This window comes from Populus nigra, chromosome 2, assembly GCF_951802175.1.
Source record: "Populus nigra chromosome 2, ddPopNigr1.1, whole genome shotgun sequence".
Taxonomy (NCBI): domain Eukaryota; kingdom Viridiplantae; phylum Streptophyta; class Magnoliopsida; order Malpighiales; family Salicaceae; genus Populus; species Populus nigra.
Genome location: NC_084853.1, coordinates 21740978 through 21750977, shown reverse-complemented (window position 1 = coordinate 21750977; position 10000 = coordinate 21740978).

Here is a 10000-nt window from a genome sequence, read left to right as displayed (position 1 = left end):
CGAAGGCAGCCCCCCCGCGGGCGAGAGAGCAAGCCAGCAGGGGCTGTCGCCTGCCGCGGCCAGCGACGTCGGGCTGGCCCCTGCAGCGCCTAGCCTCTCCCCCGCAGGGGGCAGGCCAGAACGCGGGGGGCCAGGGCCCGAAGGCAGCCCCCCCGCGGGCGAGAGAGCAAGCCAGCAGGGGCTGTCCGCGCGTCGCGCGGCGCGGCATGGCTGCGGGGGCCGCGCGCGCGCGCCCAAGCGCCCAAGGGCCCCCAAGGGCCCCAGGCCCTCAGGCCCCAGCGCCCCAGCGCCCAGCGCGGGCGGGCGCGCGCGCGCGTGTGGTCTTTGAGGGGCGCCGGCCTGGTGGCTCCCTAAAGAGCAATAAGTGTCATTGCAGCTCTGGCAGGGGGAGACACTACTAGGTCCCAGCTGTCACCCCCCCTCTAAAAAATTCATTTCTTGGTATTTTGAGCTGAAATTTTGCAGAGAGGTTGGCAAAAATCCAATCCACCTTCATTAATTTTCCCAGAATTTTTCGAGGTCGGGAAGTATTTGTTTTAATTTTCCTACCATTAGAAATCGAGTAAATCCGCAAAACTAGGAACCGGCCCGGAATGACCCCAAATTCAGTGGGCAGCCTCATAAAAATATGGCTGATTTTACTGGATTGGTTTCATGTGGAAAGCACGACGTTTTCTTGTAGGAATGCGGGAACCCCGGCAGCTCGCCTGCCGCGGCCAGCGACGTCGGGGACGCTGGCCTGCGCTGTCGAGCCCGCGAGGGCTGTCTCCGCGGCAGGCCCCCCCTGAACGGGGCACGACAGGCCACCGCGCTGGCTCGTCCAGCGTCGACAGTCCCTCGTCCAGGTTTCAGATCGCGCCAAGTCGAACCCATGACCTGCTCAAGCCATCGTGCGCTGCCGAATTCGCATCTGCGTGTAGGCTGCCATTCCACGCGGCAGCCCCTGTTTTCGTCAGCGTGCCCCCCTGACGAATTTTCCTGCCTGGCCCAGTCCAGCGTCCAGCCCCTGTTCGTCGAAAAATCTGCGCTGCTGATTTTCCACGACGAGCCTACTTTCGTCAGCGTGCCCCCCTGACGAATTTTCCTGCCTGGCCCGGCCAGTCCAGCCCCTGTTCGTCGAAAAATCTGCGCTGCCGATTTTCCACGCGGCAGCCCCTGTTTTCGTCAGCGTGCCCCCCTGACGAATTTTCCTGCCTGGCCCGGCCAGTCCAGCCCCTGTTCGTCGAAAAATCTGCGCTGCCGATTTTCCACGCGGCAGCCCCTCTTTTCGTCAGCGTGCCCCCCTGACGAATTTTCCTGCCTGGCCCGGCCGGTCCAGCATCCAGCCCCTGTTCGTCGAAAAATCTGCGCTGCCGATTTTCCACGCGGCAGCCCCTCTTTTCGTCAGCGTGCCCCCCTGACGAATTTTCCTGCCTGGCCCGGCCGGTCCAGCATCCAGCCCCTGTTCGTCGAAAAATCTGCGCTGCCGATTTTCCACGCGGCAGCCCCTGTTTTCCTCAGCGTGCCCCCCTGACGAATGTTCGTCGAAAAATCTGCGCTGCCGATTTTCCACGCGGCAGCCCCTGTTTTCCTCAGCGTGCCCCCCTGACGAATGTTCGTCGAAAAATCTGCGCTGCCGATTTTCCACGCGGCAGCCCCTCTTTTCGTCAGCGTGCCCCCCTGACGAATTTTCCTGCCTGGCCCGGCCGGTCCAGCATCCAGCCCCTGTTCGTCGAAAAATCTGCGCTGCCGATTTTCCACGCGGCAGCCCCTCTTTTCGTCAGCGTGCCCCCCTGACGAATGTTCGTCGAAAAATCTGCGCTGCCGATTTTCCACGCGGCAGCCCCTCTTTTCGTCAGCGTGCCCCCCTGACGAATTTTCCTGCCTGGCCCGGCCGGTCCAGCATCCAGCCCCTGTTCGTCGAAAAATCTGCGCTGCCGATTTTCACCGACGAGCCTACTTTCGTCAGCGTGTCCCCTTGACGAATTTCCCTGCCTGGCCTGGACAGTCCATCTTCCAGCCCATGTTCATCGAAAAATCTGCGCTGCCGATTTCCCCGACGAACCTGCAGCTGCACAAATCTGCGCTGCCGATTTCCCCCCCTGTCGGCATGGCTGCCGCTGCCCCGATGTCCAGACCAACAGTCTTTTTTGTCGACTTTGCCGATTTTGTCCGCGCTGCCGATTCCAACACTACCCCCTGCATCCAAACCAGCATTGTTTCGTCAGCTCTTCCCCTGACGATTTTAGCCCTGTAACAAACAGTAGGCCTCCAATCCCGCCAACGGGAGCCAAGTTGATAGGGAAGAGAATTGAATGACGCGCCTGGTCCTCGCACCCCGCCACCCGAGGGGCCTTTTTCCCGGCAGCCTCTGAAAAACTCTAGCTTTCACGGTCCTCGCCGCCCCTCACCACCATGGCAGGTGTCACGGGGTTAAATTTTTCGCAACGAAATTCAACCCAATGCGGCAGTCTAGTCCCGACTAGACTCAGCCTTGCCTCACTCTTTTCGCTCGTGTTTCCCTACGACTATGTGTTTCGCTCACCCAAAGAGGTTTTCACAATAGCTTCGTCGCAAACAAGGAAACCAACACAAGCAAGCACAACAAGATTACAAGAATCCCTCTCAACCTTTATTTATCTCATCAACAAAGGAATACACAACAAGAGTGTGTGTGCTATGCACAAAATCGCAAGCTCCACAACAGAGGCTTGGCAAGCCTATTTATAGACATACATGAGCTGCAGGCTCCCCCCCATTATCCCCCATTTTCGGGACCTAGTGGAGCACTTCCTCCATCCCATGATCCCATGTTTTCAGGACATAGTGGAGCACTACCTCTTACCCATGATCCCATGTTTCCAGGACTTAGTGGCATGGAGAACACCCCAGTTATGCTCCCACGTTTTGCCTCCCATGAAGCTGCCACTTCCCCCATTTCCTGGCTGTCTACTTGGCAGTCCCAACTGCCTGTTCTGCTGCGTCAGCTGCTGACTTAGAAGGTCCAGTATCTAAGCCCCCACATCCATGCCAAGTCGTAGCTCAAAGACTCGCATAGATCATTGCACGCTGCTTGCCGAATTCGTTTCTGCCTATGCAAGGCTGCCGCTGTCCATCGCTGCCGAATTCTAGGCAGTGTGCCTTCGTTGGCGCGTCCCCGCGCCTAGAGCCCTAACAAACCACCCCCACTAGAAGAGTCCGACGCCCTCGTCGGAATAGATGTGAGGTAGTCTTGTATTTGGTCCTCAAATTGCCATAAGTCTGTGTCCTTTTCCCACGAAACCTCCTCATTTTTCTTCCATTTTATCAAGAATTCTGTCCGCCGATTCTTTCGATGCTGGCCGAGTCTACGATGATCCATAATCTTGACAATACCATCGTCAAATTGTTTATGAATCGTAGGAGGAGCCCGTTGCGACTTACTTCTTTTTGGATCCTCATGATCTTCATAAAAAGGCCGCAAGTAACTTACGTGAAAAGTAGGATGAAGCTTCAGCCGTTCGGGCAGCTCCAATCTGTATGCCACAGCCCCTACCTTTTCAATGACCTCAAAAGGCCCGTCATACCTTGGCACCAACCCTCGGTGCTTCGTCGTCCCCACAATTTTCTTCCAAATTTGCGGAGTTAACTTGAGTAACACCTTGTCACCCACACTGAATTCCAGCAATCTTCGCTTTTGATTGGCATATTTGAGCATCCTTTTCCTTGCCTTACGCAAGCTATCTTGGGCTTGCTCAAACAGTTCCTGCCGTTCCATCGCAAACCTGTACGCCGCTGGACTCTTCCCACCCGATATCTGCACTGCAATCTCCGCAGGAGTTTGGGGTTGGGCTCCCAAAACTAGCTCAAACGGACTTGCTTCCGTTGCCGAGGATTTTTGAAGATTATAGCAAAACTGCGCACTATCCAGCAACTCCAGCCAGTTTCGCTGCGTCGCTGTCACGTAGTGTCTCAAATATTCCTCCAGCAAAGCATTTATCCTTTCCGTTTGTCCATCAGTTTGCGGGTGATTGGCAGTCGAAAACTTCAGCCTTGTTCCCATCATGTTGAACAATGCTGTCCAGAATCTACCCGTGAATCTCACATCACGATCACTTACAATGTCTGAAGGTACTCCAAAGTATTTCACCACGTTGCGGTAGAATAATTCAGCGGCCACTTCGGCTGTACACACCGTCGGGGCAGCGACAAACACCGCATACTTAGTGAATCTGTCCACAACAACCATGATTGTGTTCATGCCATCCACCTTTGGAAAACCAACAACGAAATCCATTGAGACCGATACCCAAGGCCTTTCTGGAATCGGCAGCGGCTGTAACAAGCCTGCCTCACGCTGCCTTAACGTCTTGTCTTGTTGGCACACTAGACAAGTCCTGACATAAAGTTCTACATCTTCCTCCATCTTCGGCCAATAATAAGTCTGCGACAGGAGAGCAACCATCCTTTCTCTACCTGGATGTCCAGCCCACTGCGGATCATGAGTCTCCATCAATAAGTGTTTCCGCAGCTCTCCCTTTGGCACGAAGATTCGACCCCCCTTTGCATAGAGTAAGTCTTGTTCCAACCAATACCTCCGTATTGTCCCTTCTTGTACAAGCTCAACCAATTTCTTGTACGCTGCATCCTCCCCCGCAGCTTGACGAAGTCGACACAGCATGTCCGACTCCACCTGAACAATAGCAAGAACAGTAGCGATTACTTCGCGTCTGCTAAGTGCATCCGCAACCTGATTGTGGCTTCCTGGTTTGTGCTTCCATACAAAATCATATTCGGCCAAGAATTCCTGCCACCGAGCTTGTCGCTGCGACAATTTCTTCTGCGTCCAGAAGAATGTGTTGGCAACATTGTCAGTCTTGACAACAAATTTCGGCCCCAACAGATATACTCTCCATATGCCAAGGCAGTGCACTACTGCCGTCATTTCTTTCTCATGCGTCGAGTAATTCTGTTCCGCATCATTTAGCTTCCGACTCTCGAAAGCAACCGGATGTCCATCTTGCACCAGTACTCCACCAATAGCCCTATCCGAAGCATCCGTATGCACTTCAAATGGCTTCTCAAAATCAGGCAGCCCCAAGACTGGAGCTGACGCTACCGCTGTCTTCAGCTTCTCAAAAGCTTGCTGACAGTCAACCGTCCATTCCCATCTCCGACTCTTCTTGAGAAGATCCGAGAGAGGAGTTGTCTTCTTGCTATAACCCTCAATGAATCGTCTGTAGTAGTTTGCAAGCCCCAAAAATGATCTCAATTCCGGGACAGATTTTGGTGCTGTCCATTCAACAATGGCTTGAATCTTCCTTGGATCCATCTTCACTTGTCCTTCCCCAATCAAGTGGCCTAGGAACATAATTTCAGCTTTTGCAAACTCACACTTTTCTCTCTTTACATACAATTCATATTCTCTCAACCTACTTAGGACTTTAGAGAGATGAGTTACATGATCTTCAATGCCTCTACTATAGATTACAATGTCATCTAAGTAGACTACAACAAAATTGTCTAAGAAATCATATAACACGTCATTCATTAGATTACAAAATGTTGCTGGAGCATTTGTTAGGCCAAATGGCATAACTAGAAACTCATAGGAGCCATACCTTGTCACACAAGTAGTTTTATGCTCATCACCATCAGCAACCCGCACTTGCCAATACCCCGATCGCAAGTCCAATTTTGTAAAGATTGAGGCTCCACACAATCTGTCCATCAAATCCTGAATTAAAGGAACAGGATATTTGTTTTTGATTGTTACCTTGTTGAGTGCTCGGTAGTCCACACACATGCGAAGGCTTCCATCCGCCTTCTTTTGAAACAAAACCGGAGCACCATACGGAGCCTTGGAAGGCCGGACAAACCCTGAGTCAATCAGCTCTTCCAATTGTTTCCTCAATTCTGCCAATTCCCTTGGCGACATTCGGTAAGGGGCTTGAGATGGTGGCTTTGCCCCTGGCACCAGCTCAATTCGATGGTCAATGGCCCTCCTAGGCGGGAGTTTCTTGGGTAGCTGAGGCGGCATCACATCTTCGAATTGCTGCAGCACGCTAGCAATTTCTTTCGGCACCTCACCACAATGGTCTGCCTTCTCGTCAACTATTGTTGCCAGAAACACTTCCCCTCCTTTCCGCAATGCTTTATCAATAGCAATTGCCGAGACCAAGCTCTTCCCCTTTTTCACCACATTCGCAGCTGCGACATTACAACATGGGACGAAACAAGGGCATCCCTCACTTGCAATCATCATTCCATTGAGATAAGGCATCAAGACAACCTTGGCTTTTCGTAAGAAATCTAGGCCAAGAATAATATCGTAATCGTCAAGATTTACGACCAGCACATCATGCTTACCTCTCCACTGATCCAGCGTTATCGGCACATCGTAAGACATCCCAGCAATCCTCTGTGCCTTTGAGTTTACTGCCTTCATGGATGTGTGGCTGTCACTCAGCCGCAGGCCAAGTTCTTTCACCAGCCGATCTGCCACAAACGTGTGCGTTGCACCTGAATCCAGCATAGCATTCACGTCTTTGCCATTTACCACAATCTTCACATACATTAGATTGTCCGTAGCCCCTGACTTCCCTTTCCGCAGTGCATCAATCCTTGCCAAGTCTCTATCGACAGGGCGGGATTCAGCAGCCCCATCCCCTGATTTAGCTACCAGGCAGTTTATCACACGCATAGGGTTGACGTGCGTAACTACCCCTTCCCCCTCATCGCTATCCCCAGCCCGAATAGCATTCAACTTCTCCCTCTTTGGACATTCCCTCGCAAAGTGAGGACCATCACAAATGAAGCAAGTAAAGTTCGGTTTAGTACTCTTACCTTGTGCACCCATAAACTTGGCCTTGCCCTTCTCCGCGGCAGTAGCCCTCGATGCACCCCCACCGAACTTCTTCCTCGTTCTTTCCTCCTTGTTTCTTCCCTTAGACTTGAAGGAGGTTGATGTATAGCCCTCTCTAGTAGTTGATTTAAAATCAATCAAACTGTCCGCAGCAGCAATAGCGGAGGACAGATCCTTTACATTCTGTCGCCTTAGTTCCGCTTGCGCCCAAGTTTGCAATCCGGACATGAAGTTGAATAGCCTGTCCTCCTCGGACATATTCTCGATGTCGAGAATCAAAGAACTGAAAGACTTAACATAATCACGAACTGACCTGTCATGTTTGAGTCTTTTAAGTTCCTCCCGCGCAATCCACGACGTGTTGTTCGGAAGGAACTGCTCTTTCAGCTCTTGCTTGAGACAATCCCACGTCTCAATCTTTGGACGTCCAGCACTTAAGTCCTCTTTGGTTCTCGTTCGCCACCAAAGCTTCGCATCACCCGTGAGATACATCACGGTAAGATCCACTTGTTCAGCCGCGCCAATCTTCGCAACACTAAAGTATTGTTCCATATCCCACAAGAAATTCTCCAGCTCTTTGGAACTTCTTGCTCCACCAAAACACTTTGGTTCAGGCACTTTAGGTTTCGAATTACTTACCCCAATAGGAGCGTTTGTCACTGCCCTCTTTAGAATGGCAATCGTCTCTTCGGCAGCAGCCAATCGTTCACTCGATTCTGCCGCAAGAGAAATATACAGGCTCTCAGCCCTTTCAGCGCTTTCCATAGCTTCCTTCAAGCGATCCATAATAGAACGTTCTTCGTCTTCTTCATCCGACCCTATCAAAGTCTCAAGACGCGTCAACCGTTCCCGAATAGCTTCCATGACTTCTGCTGCACGTTGTTAGAATCAACCGTGCTCTGATACCAATTGTCACGGGGTTAAATTTTTCGCAACGAAATTCAACCCAATGCGGCAGTCTAGTCCCGACTAGACTCAGCCTTGCCTCACTCTTTTCGCTCGTGTTTCCCTACGACTATGTGTTTCGCTCACCCAAAGAGGTTCTCACAATAGCTTCGTCGCAAACAAGGAAACCAACACAAGCAAGCACAACAAGATTACAAGAATCCCTCTCAACCTTTATTTATCTCATCAACAAAGGAATACACAACAAGAGTGTGTGTGCTATGCACAAAATCGCAAGCTCCACAACAGAGGCTTGGCAAGCCTATTTATAGACATACATGAGCTGCAGGCTCCCCCCCATTATCCCCCATTTTCGGGACCTAGTGGAGCACTTCCTCCATCCCATGATCCCATGTTTTCAGGACATAGTGGAGCACTACCTCTTACCCATGATCCCATGTTTCCAGGACTTAGTGGCATGGAGAACACCCCAGTTATGCTCCCACGTTTTGCCTCCCATGAAGCTGCCACTTCCCCCATTTCCTGGCTGTCTACTTGGCAGTCCCAACTGCCTGTTCTGCTGCGTCAGCTGCTGACTTAGAAGGTCCAGTATCTAAGCCCCCACATCCATGCCAAGTCGTAGCTCAAAGACTCGCATAGATCATTGCACGCTGCTTGCCGAATTCGTTTCTGCCTATGCAAGGCTGCCGCTGTCCATCGCTGCCGAATTCTAGGCAGTGTGCCTTCGTTGGCGCGTCCCCGCGCCTAGAGCCCTAACAGCAGGCCTCTAATCCCACCCATCAGCAGTTGTAGCCGATAGGGCAGTGATTTGAATGACGCGTCGCGGGCCGCCGGGTCATCTCACCCGGCCATTAATTGGAGCGTTTTTGGCTGGCCGAGGATGGGGGGATGGATCTCTTCTTCCGAAAAAGCAAACAGTACATCGGGAGTTATGTTGACGGGGCATGGAATTGAATGACCCGTCGCGGGCCGCCGGGTCATCTCACCCGGCCATCCCGGGGAGCGTTTTTCCCGGCAGCATCGGGGAAACTCTTGCTTTCACTGCCCGCTGCCCAAGTCCCCACTCGCATCGGCCCCCCGCGCCAACAAGCCAACGCTGCCGAATCGGCAGACACTGCTGCCGAGTCTGCCGACACTGCCCCGCGGGCTGCCACTGCCCCAGTGTCTAAACCAGCGGTCTTTCTCATCGAGCCTTGGACTATCCAGTCCGTCCTGACTCATCGCCAGCACCTGCTGCCGATTCTGCCGACTTTGCCGATTTTCTCGGCGCTGCCGATTCCAACACTGCGCCCACCGTGTCTGAACCAGCGCTGTTTCCTCAGCGTGTCCCCTCGACGAATTTTCCTGCCTGGCCTGGACAGTCCACCGTCCAGCCCGTGTTCGTCGAAAAATCTGCGCTGCCGATTCTGCCGACTTTGCCGATTTCGTCGGCGCTGCCGATTCCACCACTGCCCGCCGTGCCTGAACCAGCGCTGTTTCGTCAGCGTGTCCCCTCGACAAATTTTCCTGCCTGGCCTGGACAGTCCATCGTCCAGCCCATGTTCGTCGCAAAATCTGCGCTGCCGATTTTCCCCGACGAACCTGCAGCCGCACAAATCTGCGCTGCCGAATCTGCCGACACTGTCCCGCGGGCTGCCACTGCCCCAGTGTCTAAACCAGCAGTCTTTCTCGTCGAGCCTTGGACTATCCAGCCCGTCCAGACCCATCGCCAGCACCCGCTGCCGATTCTGCCGACTTTGCCGATTTCGTCGGCGCTGCCGATTCCAACACTGCCCGCCGTGCCTGAACCAGCGCTGTTTCGTCAGCGTGTCCCCTCGATGAATTTTCCTGCATGGCCCGGCCAGTCCAGCGTCCAGCCCATGTTCGTCGAAAAATCTGCGCTGCCGATTCTGCCGACTTTGCCGATTTCGTCGGCGCTGCCGATTCCAACACTGCCCCCCGTGCCTGAACCAGCGCTGTTTCGTCAGCGTGTCCCCTCGACAAATTTTCCTGCCTGGCCTGGACAGTCCATCGTCCAGCCCATGTTCGTCGAAAAATCTGCGCTGCCGATTTTCCCCGACGAACCTGCAGCCGCACAAATCTGCGCTGCCGAATCTGCCAACACTGTCCCGCGGGCTGCCACTGCCCCAGTGTCTCAACCTGCGGTCTTTCTCGTCGAGCCTTGGACTATCCAGCCCGTCCAGACCCATCGCCAGCACCCGCTGCCAATTCTGCCGACTTTGCCGGTTTCATCGGCGCTGCCGATTCCAACACTGCGCCCACCGTGTCTAA